Source organism: Cydia amplana, chromosome 18 (assembly GCF_948474715.1).
Source record: "Cydia amplana chromosome 18, ilCydAmpl1.1, whole genome shotgun sequence".
NCBI lineage: Eukaryota > Metazoa > Arthropoda > Insecta > Lepidoptera > Tortricidae > Cydia > Cydia amplana.
This window is the reverse complement of record NC_086086.1, coordinates 12,066,091-12,079,258: the sequence shown is the minus strand read 5'-3', so window position 1 is coordinate 12,079,258 and position 13,168 is coordinate 12,066,091.

Here is a 13,168-nt window from a genome sequence, read left to right as displayed (position 1 = left end):
GCAATGCAGTCGGCAGTAATGTCGCGGTGCAATACTGCTAAAGTAATGCTGGTGCAGTATGAATCCGAATGTCACCTTTAACCTGCAAATAATTTTTGAAACATAATCATGCAGGAAAATAACACGGATTTATAGCAATATTGAGGAAAGAATACTAAGCTTATATTTCAACAGAATAAAAATTAAAATTAGGTATTTCACAACGGATTCAAATTACGATTTCAGGTTGTCATAAAACAAAGTAAAATCCCACTTCTGAAATCCGTACTAGCCGCTAAACAGTCTCGCCTGTCCAAACAAGTTGGTCCATAAAATAAATTAGCTTAAACGCTTTGTTCGGAAACATAAATGAAATACTGATCCAATTCCTACATATTTTAGTGTCCAAATTTATTTTTTATGTCTGTACCTATGTCTTCTTATTTGATGTACTTTTTTGTGGCGTTAAATACCTAAATGTTCTCTTCTTTAAATTATCTTTATTACTTTACGAAAATTCACGTGATCATTTTCATACATTTTCACTGTTCATTGACGTTTTCTATGGTGTGGCAGTGTCCCTGCGACATGTGTTTGAGTTTTACCCCATTAATACTTCATTAGTATCATATTTATGGAGTCTGAATAAGTTCAGAATTCGTGAATAAAATATTTTAAACGGTGTTGCTAGCGGAGAATCATTGGCCATAAATAAGAGCGGTGACAGAAAGGGATGAATAACGAGCAAAAAATGGAGAGCGCGACGGCGACACTGGCAACACTTAATTTATAGTTCAGTACACTAGAGTTGCTTTGGGTCATGCATTTAAGTTTAAGAATAAGAAATTTATTCGAATGTTGAAGTTCTGGTATCTTAATAATGTGTATTAAAAGTTGTATAGTTGGTAGCGTAAGTCATAATTTGTGACTTTTTATGAGGTTAGTATTAGGTACCTACTTCCAAACTGGCCCAAAAAATTAATTGCCAAATTTTTTTGGAATATTTTTCTTACTGATTGCACATTGCACATCTTTTACAAAATGTCATTAAAATGAAAACTGGAATAATTTAACTAAAACGAAACGCATTACATTCAAAATATTCTCCTTAAGCTTTGATACACAAACTCAAACGTTTGTTAAAAGCATCAACAATTATGACGCAGTAAAAAAATATTAAGTAATGTAATTTTAGGCCAACCTGTATTTAAAAATGACCTACTTGTAATGGTTACGCTATCACGGAAACACCTTTTAAACGAAGTACAATTCTATTACAGAGAAAATTACACAAATAGGTCTTGGTAAGATGAGGATGTTTTATAAACTACTATGGCAACGTAGGTATTCAAATTGTTCTACAGTGACAAGTTTCTAAAACCAAATATAAAATTACGAATATAAAAATACTGTTTATAAACCTCTTTAAAAGAGCAGAATACGTCACATTACCTATTCGAGTTCTCGTAATGTAATATTAAGTACTTTTAATAAAAATTCTATTCACAATGTTTGGTTAGGATCCTCTTCGTTCGTACGAAGTTAACAACTTTAAAGTTAACAAAACTAATTATGAGAGTAAACTACTTAAATATAAGTTAGTCAATTTAAGTTTTTTGGAGTTGAGAAGATGGCAAAGACAGTAGGTTTTTGAAGGCATGATCGTGATTTATGACCAGCCTACAACTTAAACACTAATCATTACTTGTTTTTTCCTTAGTGCATCCCTGTGTGCGAATGATGTACCTAAGCCCGTACCATGAGTCACTGACAGTGTCAAAACTGATATATACGCTATGGAGAATGTAATTTACTTTCTATACATCTCGCTTGCACTAATATGCGAGTACGAGCGAGATGCAGAAAGTAAATTATGTTCTCGATGGCGTTTATGTCCGTGCCAAACTGGTGGTATACACTATATCCTCTAGCCGCCCAGGGAACTGTATAAGGGCTCTTAAATAGTATTTTATGCAACCGTTATTTAAGAGAGGTCAAAAAAGGCGAGTGGCGTGAGTAACAATTTGAGGCGAAGCCGAAAATTGTTAATAAAGACGCCACGAGTATTTTTTGACTCAGTTAAACAACGTTGCATACAATACTTTTTCTACGACCAAGCACTTACTTTGAAATAAAATTGTAAATTTAACAAATCATTTTAATTCAAGAAGTAGCAAAAATGGAGGGTACGGGCGGGAAAAGAATGAATGAATGAATGAAATTTAAAAAAAAAACACGTCTATGGTTCACTTATTTATCAGAGATGACATTTAAAATAAGGTTGGCAACACTGTATTTCATTCAATATTTTTTAAGTGATCATTACACGAAGTATCGTAAAATCGCCAAAAAGATACTGCGTGTATGCACAATTTTTTTTTGGGAAATAGACTAAAGACTTGTCTTGACAACTATAAGGTAGGGTTTTAAAGGTGTGTGCACGACCCTTTAAACGACAAATAAAAGTACGGGAGTAGAAAATAGTACATTATTGTCGAAGTTCGGAAGTAGTTACTTGCAGGCTGAGGATTTGTTTTAAACGGACGACCTTGGGAGTCCGTTTAATTGAATCCGAAGCCAGCAAGTAGTCTTCCAGCCGAGTCATATATAGTGCTTTTCTCAAAAATGGTGCAAGAAATAGAAATATTTTACAGAAGCAACGTTCTAATTTTGCGACATTTTTGAGAAAATGTGTGGGTGGCTAGAATATATACGAGGTAGGACTCAGGGAAATTTTATTTAATTCGCTCCAATCTGGAGCATGCCAACTGTGGGTTTGTGGACAAGACTTCAATAATAACACTGCTCACTATTGTTACCTTTCTATTGATGTAGTGTTTTATTCCTGATGGTTTACTCGTCCTATAATATTATAATATTTATTGACCGAAGCGTAGCGAAGGTCTACGATTTGACTCGTTTATAAAGGACCAAAAAGGACGCAAGATTTGAATTTGATGAAAAACACATTTTTTTTTGTTGTAATATATTCGTATATAAAATCTTGAAATACATAAAATAGGGTTATTTGTAAAATAGGCAAATGTCCTCCTAGGCTTAGCTGGCACATACGCACTCTTTCAAAATTTTCTATGACCATTTTGCATAGATGCGGCTGAATTTCTCCAATGCAGCGTCGAATTTACTCTTTTAAAGCATGAGTGGTTGTGGGCTTATTGGCATAGACTTTAGACTTTAAATAACCCCATAAAAAGAAGTCTAAAGGCGTTAAATCGCAAGATCTAGGGGGCCAATTCTGATCACCGAATCGAGAGATCACACGACCATATTTTGCACGGAATTTTCGAACCGTACCTACCCGCCAAACTTTCATTACTTTTGAAATATTGTTCAATAATAAAAACGCGTTGATCTTTCGTATAACCCGCCATTTTAACAAACCCTAAACATTCAGCTGTCAAATAGTTTTTTTTTTTGGGTTTCCAGCACTAAAATACAAAAATGGCGGCAAATTGAAATCTTCTTTTTGGGACACCCTTTATTTGTAACAAGGATGTAAAATGGACCGCACCGTTTTTTTCGAATTTGAACTCATTTTGGTATCATTCGCCCATGCTTATTGCTGGTACAAGGTCCATTATAGTAATAATATTAGCTATTAGCTATTAAATCAATACAGATTGCCTAAATGATTCGAATTAAATTATTAATATTGGATTCCATTCGGTACGCTTTATCTGATAGAAACTAACGGAAGCTAATGTAAGCTATTATCGAGGTGATAACATAATATATGTATTGATTATTAATAATTTACGAACTGCGCATTAAGGATGACTCATGCTAGAACGGTCCGGGTCCGGGCCGTGGCTTCATTTTCGCCGCCGCCGGTGCCGTTCGCCGGGCGTTGACGTTGTATGTGCTACTGTAAAAAGTTGTATGATAGACGTGCGAATTTCCTACTCTTCGCACTTGTATCTTAATTTAGGTATTATTATTACCTAACTATATAAGTAGTTAACCTAATAGGCCAATTCCAACGTGCACCAAACATCAAACCGATGACGAATGACAGCTGACTAATATCATTCCAATAAATCCAATATCATTAAAATATAGGTTTGATGTAGGGTCAGGCGTGTCTCACTCCTCGATTTCGTCGCTTTGCTACAGGTAGCTAAAAGTACATCCGTTCGGCCCCAATTTTGGGGAAAGCCATAAGCCGCGCGTGGCGCTGCTGTCGCCACCTAAAACCCTTGCTACACGGTCGCCGACAAGCCTTCAGACCGCGTGGCCTTGGTCCGTCCCGGACCGTGTAGACAGTTGTTTCTTGTTTCCAACAAATTTGACCAAAACTGACCAAGGTCAGACTAAGGTCAGACGGTTAGAAGGCTTGTCGGCGACCGTGTAGCAAGGGCTTAATAGCGGCCATATCTGTGCTGATCGTAACAAATGCGTTTTGTTAGAGAGTGGGTCTTCTGTACTTAGTACTATTATTTATTCTGTGGTAGGGTGCACGTTCGAATAGGCCTGTATGATTTCATAAAGACAGATATCAATAGCACAGAATAACTAATAGTACTACCGTCAATAGGTACTAACCAACAATCAATCATTATTGATTTGTGATTTGGATTGGATACAAATTGAGAACGCATATACCTAACTAGTACGTAAAGATGTAGAGATTGCATACGCGTTGCTGTCGGCTATTTGCTGAGCCCTACAAAGGGTGTAGACTTATGGAGTTACGGTCTCTTCCAGCAAACATGCGTTGTTTGAACTCCGGACGTGCTGGAACTCGGTACTCACTTAGTCTCGAATCTCCGACCGTTTCGTTTGCCCTAGTTCGCCCGCATTTTAACTTTTACCATTCAGCGGGAAAGGGAGCCGTATCAGCCGTAAATCCAAATTTTTAAATATTGGAATGTCTTTGTGAAGTTAGATTTTACGCCAGTAATAGAACCTCTAGTGGTCGATAGCGTTATGGACGTACGCGTTTGCGTTAAGTCTCTTTTTGCATAGGATTTTTGACAGCGCGCGAAGTGGGACGTTTTGGAAACTCAAGCAGAAGTATACCTACCACACACATTTTTTTTAGTATTCCACCTTTTTGCAACTCGGTCCCGCTAAACGAGTTATGATTTTGTTTAGAAATATATAGGTACCTATATATTAACACTATATTTAGGCAAATAACCACTAACCACTACGAAATTCTTTGTTAGAATACGTTCCTTGAATATATAAAAACATCTTAGAGCTATTTTTATCTATAGCCTCCTATATCCTTCTGCAATTTGCCTTTGATTTTGAATTGGGAACTTTACCTTATCCAATAAAAATATGAAATTAAATCTTTAGTAATATACAATTTAAATAGCTTCTTTCCAGAAACCGCATCCCGAGATAGCTATGTGATATGTGATGCGTTGGTTACGTGTATAGTGGCCATTACAAACACCCTTCACACAAAAATATGAACCCATAAAGAATAAAATATCCACTCTCTCTAAAAAGCTCTCCCATCGGTTGCTTTAGTGCATGAGGATACTCCGTTCAAGAGGGAACCAGCGTAATGTGAACTCGAAATTTTGAAAGCCAGGCTAAAAGCTCCAAAGGAATAAAAGTGAAAACAGAAATAGGCGTGGTCCTGCCCTAGTGGGCCACTTGGACCATTTTGATGAGACCCGAAAACTCGGACTCTATAGTCTATTCTATCGGCGTTATTCATAAACGTCTGCTAAGTTAATCAGCTGATGATCATCGACGATCATCAACTGATTAAGTTAGCAGCGATTTATGAATAACACCACAAGTTGTGAAATTGTAACAAAGTTTAGTTTTTCAAAACAAGCTTTCAAAAATGTTAATAGACACCCAATTTTAAAAGCCCTGGGTCGCTCCGCTCGGCAAGCTATTGAAATATGCCATTCAAGGTCTATTCAATTTGTGAATTTCGGCAGATGGATTTGTCACGTCATACGTCACTCTGTCCGCGCCTGTATTTTTCCAGTGACGTGGCGATAATGGTGTGTGAAAAAATGCGCATTTTTCGCATTATTTTTTGACAGCTCAGTACTGACAAATAGCTGTTTTACTTTACCATTTCTATATAGTAACTAACTCTCGTGTATTGTACACATTTTTCGTCATTATCAAGTAGGCATATTACAATGCGCTTAGGAATGACATTAGGACGGGCCTACGGGCGCGCACGAGAATGCACTGTGAGTTTAGTCAAGGTCGCATCAAAACAAATTGAAAACCTAAAATTGTAAGACAGAATCGGCATTCAGTTGTCCAAACAGTCTGTGGTCGCAAGCAAACATACGTAATTCGCGTATATCCTGTACTGATTTAAACTGATAATAGTGATAATCTGTTCGTGTTTGTCGAGTTGAGGTAAACGTCATTTGTTATAAATAGGGATGATGGCTGATTTTGAAATTTAATGTAGGTACAATTTTGTTATCATTTAGGCTACAATAGTCCTCTTCATTTTTGCGCTTTCACTTGCTTAATATACCTAAAGGATTTTGCTTTGGGATACCAAATCTCAAGAATTTGCGCAGGCACTTTATAAGGATATGACTGTCGTCTGACTTTTCAATTCAAAGAGGAATCTAGACCTTATTGGGATTCATAGGTTTTCAAACAGTTATTTGAACATAGTACCTCTATTTCAATAGTCGTCTTGCCAGGCCATTGTTGCTCTAAAATTGGCTAGAAAATTATTCTTTTTATATAACTAGATAGATAACTAGGTAGATACCCTACATCCTTTAACATGCTTTAAATTAGAGATGTACCGACTAATCGCCGACTAGTCGGGAAAGCCGACTATCCGGCCACATTTGTAGTCGGCGATTAGTCGGCGACTAGTCGGCAAAAAAGGCCGATTAGTCGGCCTATTATTAATTACAGAAACCAAGACATAAATGAAATAAAAAGGCAATATTATTCAAATGTTACATGCCCATTCTATTCAAATACGTCTTTAGGGTACAAAATGTGCTTGTGTTCATATTAAATTCATGTATAGGTAATTATGTAGGTGTATCGTCGCAGTAGCAGGGAACATCTTTCAGTTGATATTGAAAGCGCGACGATGCAAGGAGCAAAAAAAATGTTTTAATAATGCATCCGAACTTGAATAAAGCTACTACAGTTGCCATACGAATGTAATCTTTATCGTGAAGTAACGATCATGTACTTGGCCGACTAGCCGACTAATCGGCCATCCGAGCGCCGATTAGTCGGCTAGTCGGCTAGTCGGCCAAAACCATAGTCGGTACATCACTACTTTTAATCCTTTTTACTCTGCCTGAATGGCACTCCCGGGTAGAGGCAATAACACAGTAAATGCCTTTTCTAGTGTTAGAACACTAGAAAAGGCATTGCCCCTACCCGGGAGTGCCATTCAAACTGTTTTTTAAATATTGATTCTGATATTGATAGATATATTATCTTAACTGTCTCCGACCTGAAAGTTACAAAATATTGTCGCCAAAATCGCTAAAATCGCCCAATGAAAAAACGTACCCCAGCTAATGGAAAAAGGCCATGATAGAAAAGGAAAATTTCTAAGTTATTTATTACCTTCAGCGCGTCTCACTCTCGCCAATATACTTAAGTATGAGCGGGATATACAGGCGAACGATATCAAAATGAAATCAAACTGTCATCAATGTGTAAGTTCGAATTGTCCTCCGGGTGCTCACGGTGGAACGAAAGCAATTATACCTAACCAAAGTGCAAAATTAACTGCCTTTGACCCCGTGATTGCCACTTTCGAGTTCAAAGTTCAAGTGGCAGAGGTTATATTTGGAGGTTTTAGGGCCTCTTGCACCTTTCCACTAACCCGGGGTTAACCGATTAAGCCGTTAACCCAGTGTAATATTGGTAACCATGGTAACTCCAGAATTAATAGAGTCCGCCTAAGCCCTAAGCTAACTGCGTATCATCTTGACTAGAACAAAGTGAGGGAGAGTCATCGTTTACTTCATATTTTCATAGTTTGACATAGTACATTACCTGTGACATCACTGTCATTGCAAATGCCATGCTGCAGATATTTCTGGCAATCGAGATCGATGTCGTATTTTTAGCAAATTTTTGACATATCTTAAATCTCGAATCAAGCCGAATGATAAGCAACGTTTTTCATCTCCTTCAGAACACGAGAAGATATTCTGGTATATCCATCTTCATATTTGACAGTCGGTAAAGGTCTTTAACTTTCTCCATTCGTCCCTCTATTGTCCCTCTGCTATTTTGGGGTAGGTAGGTGCCTACCGCATTATAAAATTTTAAATAGCAAAATTTGATATAGTTTTCTAGATAGAAAAACGTATAAAATATAGCCGATAAAACAAGTTTGTCAGTAGAAAAGAAACGCGAAATTCAAATTTACTATGGGACGATAACCCTTCGCTCCTACATTTATAATATAAACTTGCCGCTCTTTTCTACTGACGGAAATTGCTTGACAGAGTATATATTCTTGAGAATTAATTATAGTAGTAATAATCTACATCTGTAGTGGCGTTCGGAATAAGGCGCAGTATGTACAGCTACCATCAGTTTGGCACTGACATAAACGCGATCGAGAACGTAATTTACTTTCTATGCATCTCGTTCGCACTAATATGCGAGTACGAGCGAGATGTATAGAAAGTAAATTACGTTCTCGATGGCGTTTATGTCAGTGCCAAACTGATGGTAGCCGTACTGGTATTGCTTTTCAATATGTTCGGACTCGTATCGGATGTCGGGTGATCATGGCTTCACAATGAGACCATATCAGATTAAAACAAAAGTTATTTATTACTTATATTAATGTGTCTCGTTCGTCAATGAAACAATGGGGAAGCGGCGGCCGGTATAGTTCGTTTTTCGGAATTCTGATACTTAGATACTTATCTTGTATTCTTGTAGCTCCAATGTAACAGCAAATAAAGATGAATGTTGCATATCATGGTAGTAGGCCAAGTATTTAAAAAAAATTAGTAACATATTTTTGCCCTGTATAAACTACATACTCATGAGGCAAGCGAAACCACTTCGGACCAGCCCGGTGCCGTCGGACTATTATGTTAATAGTAGCAGTTTTTTACTTGTACTTTTTAGTGTGTTTTGCAAAATCGTAACTTCTCTTATGTTCCGTAACTATTCCCGTTGTATTTCTGTCCGTGACAGGTTGTTTTATATGGTGTTTAAAGTATTATACACTGCATGGTTATATATTATACACGTTCACAATCACACCCATGATCTATATAATCAAAACTTCTTTCAAAAATACACATACATAATAACTAAACACATGAGCATAATAAATACATATACATATACACAATGGGCTGCACTGCCAGAAGTATGTAAATACCAAATTACTTTCCTAATGATTCTGTCAGTAATAATAATGATGGTCTCCAAATATGAAACTTTTCCGAGTATGGCTAAATTCTCGTGTTTTTTGTTTACTTCTTATCTCCGAAGGGATTTTTTGTGCGTAAAATAGACCTACTAGAAAACATCGATAAAACTTATGAACTAAAATGCCATACTATTCCTTTTCCTGAAAATTGCTCGCAGATATTGGCTAATTATAATCTCAAAATCCTTAGCCTAAATATAAGAAGTATTAATAAAAATTTTGATGATTTCCTTGTAATAAAAAAGCGTTTGGCCATTGACTTTGATGTTATTGTTCTTAGCGAGTGCTGGATAAACGCTTGTTCTACTATACACCAAATACAGGGCTACAACTCATTTTCTTCTAGTAAAATTATTAATAAATCTGGCGGTGTAATTATTTACGTTAATAACAGATGGTCTTCAACTTTTTTCGAACCGAATATTGACGACGCAAATTGCATTAGTGCTCAAGTCCCTGGCTGCTTTACGGTCGTTGCGGTGTACAGGTCTCCTAGTTTTCGTAATTTTGACCCATTCATTAACTCACTCGACTCCTTGTTAAATGCACATGATGGACTACCATGTTTAGTTCTAACAGGTAATCTTAATATCGATATTTTAGGCGCAGATCAACCCAATTCCCAGAGTTCTGACTACCTCTGTATGCTAGCGGAACATGGACTCCTCGCTAGCATCAATACCGCAACTCACCTGAAATCTTGCCTAGATCATATTTTTGTTCCCGCAAAAACTCATGCAGAGTCAATTGTCTGTGCTGCCGATTTGACAGATCATGACGTAACTATGGTAGGGCTCTCGCTTAGCACGGATAAACCGACTAGGAGACTGATTTTAAAAATGAAAATTGATTATGAGTTTCTTAGGACCGAGTTGCAAGCCGTCGACTGGTCTCCTATTTTAACAGGGTCGAATTTGGAAGCTAGCGTGGAGCTGTTCACTAAGATAATAAGAAATGCCATGTCTAAGTGCTCTAGAAAGACAAGTATTAGCTGCGCTAGAGTCATTTTGCAACCCTGGATGACCCCCGGTTTGACTAGATGCTCCAAACATAGGGACAAACTACATCAAGCTGCGCGTAAGGACCCTGCAAATGCAATGAAAAAATTAGTGTACACTCGATACAGAAATTTTTATATCTCCTTGCTAAGGAAATTGAAGTTGGTGTACGACAAAAAAGAAATACTGGAACACAGGAATGAACCCAAAAAACTCTGGAAAGCTATACACCGTATTACTCACAAGTCTGCCAAAGTTTCAGCATCAGAAAATCTCCTAAATTCTAAGTCTACCCCCGTTGATTCACTAAACGCTTGTAACACCTTTTTCTCGACGGTGGGTTCTCAACTGGCTGGCTCGATTCTGCATAAAGTGAATGAAAGTCAGGAATCTCTAGCCCAAAAGGTAGGTCACGGTATAACTCCAACTTCATTTTTCATCGAAACTACTGATGCTAAAGAAATCCTTGGTCTCATTGGACAGCTCGACGTAGACAGCGCTCCGGGGTTTGACGGCATTAGCAATCGTCTAATAAAAGAAATTGGCGAAACCATAGCAGAACCACTTGCAGCTATCTTTAACCAAAGTATCTCTTCGGGCTCCTTCCCACAGGCTTGGAAGACCGCGACTGTAATCCCTATTCACAAAAGCGGCCCCTCTGATATTCCTAACAATTTTCGTCCCATATCTCTGCTAGGAGTCTTCTCTAAGCTCCTGGAACGAGTAATAAATAAACGGTTGGTACGTTATTTGGAATCCAATAATCTATTATCACGCCGTCAGTTTGGTTTTCGCAGGGGCAAGTCAACTGAAGAGGCAGTAATGTGTTTAACGGATACCGCTGTGTCCCTTCTTGACGGTGGCCGATGCTGTGTCGGTGTCTTTCTAGATTTAGCGAAGGCATTCGACACGGTCTCTATCCTCCTTATCGCAAAATTAGAGCGATGTGGGATTCGTGGTCTGGCGCTTGACTGGTTCTCGAGCTATCTCCGGGGCAGAAACCAGCGTGTAAGAGTAGATCATCACTACAGTGACCTGGAGTCTGTCTCATTTGGCGTACCACAGGGTAGCATCTTAGGTCCTACGCTGTTTATAGTTTACATAAACGACATCATGTCTCTAGGACTTAGTAACAGCGAAATCCTGTGTTACGCCGATGATACAGCTTTACTGTTTAACGAAAGCTCGTGGCGGGACGCAAGAGCAGCAGCGGAAACGGGGATGCGTAGAATTGCCAGCTGGCTGGAGAGTAACCTTTTAACTCTAAACGCTGCTAAAACCCAGTTCTTATGCTTTCACAAAAGTAGTCGGTCGCGTCCCCCTGTCTCGATGAATACCTTGAAAATTCACAGCTCAACCTGCACCGCTCATCAGACATCCCAGAATATAAACTGTAGTTGTGAAAGTATTAATAAAGCAAACAGCATTAAATATCTAGGCGTCACAGTAGCTGAAAATCTTAATTTTAAAAAACATGTTGCGGTTGCTGCAGCCAGAGTCCGTAAACTCATCTACACGATGAAGTTCTTGAGGGACGTTGCTGATAGAAAAGAAAAGAAAAGAAAAGAAAATATTTATTAGTAACATCGTTACAAGTCGGTTTATAAATTTACATTTAAAGCATTATATAGTTATAAGTTGTTATAACACTTATAACTAACATATCGTTATTAGTGTATAAATAACATCAGCATTAATTTAGATATTACATTTTGTACATATATTTCATACATTTATTTATTGTTTAATAATTCATTTACATCATAAAATTGCGCCTGTAGGAGCCATTTTTTAAGTTTGATTTTAAATACATGTGAGGAAGGTGCATCCCTGATACTGTCCGGTATCTTGCTGTATATTAGAGGGCCGAGGACGTAGACTGACCGTTTGGATTTCGCGAGCTTGTGGGGCACGGGGGCAAGCTGGCCCGCGTTTTTATTGCTACGCAGACTATATTTTGTGTTTGCTGATTTAGTTGCAAACTCTTTGCTATTATTGTACGTAAATATTGCCACATTTTGGATTAGTAAAGATGGAAGTGTTAGTATGCTAAACTGTCGAAAGTACTCGCGAGCAGAGACATCGTCAGGGACACCTGCTATCGCCCGAACAGCTCGCTTTTGGAGTACAAATACCCTATGCCAGTCTGCTGCTGTAGCCCAAAGTTCGGTACCGTACGTGATATACGCGTGTACTGTAGCAAAGTAGCAGCTCCTGACAACATCTCTGGTCGCAGTACTAGCGAGGCGCTTCAGCGCGTAGCACGCGCTCCCCAGCTTGGCGCACAGCTGGTCGATGTGCGCGTCCCACCGTAGCCCGCTGTCTATAGTGAAACCCAAAAGTTTTGTTTCGGCTACCTGCTGGACAGCGTCATCACCGGCGCACACCGTCGATGGTTGGGTCACGTGACCGTTAAGCCTAAACTTCATCCAGAAAGTCTTACTTTTGTTGAGGGCTAACCCGTTCGCGTTAAACCATTGGCTCAGTTGGTGAAGGGTACTATTGACGTTTGTTTCCAATTGTTCGTGGGATGCGCCTGTGACGACAGCTGTCACGTCATCAGCATACATATAAATGTTGGGACCCTTTATGACCTGCGGAAGGTCGTTAAGGAGAATACTGAATAGGGTATTCGAGAGGCACGAGCCTTGAGGTACCCCGAGTAGGCATTTCATTTCCTCCGACCGAGCGCGACCGCCATCACCCACGACCACTTGGCATCTATCGGACATAAAAGACATAAGTAATGCTAGTGCCGGCCCACGAACACCATAGTGCCCTAGTTTGC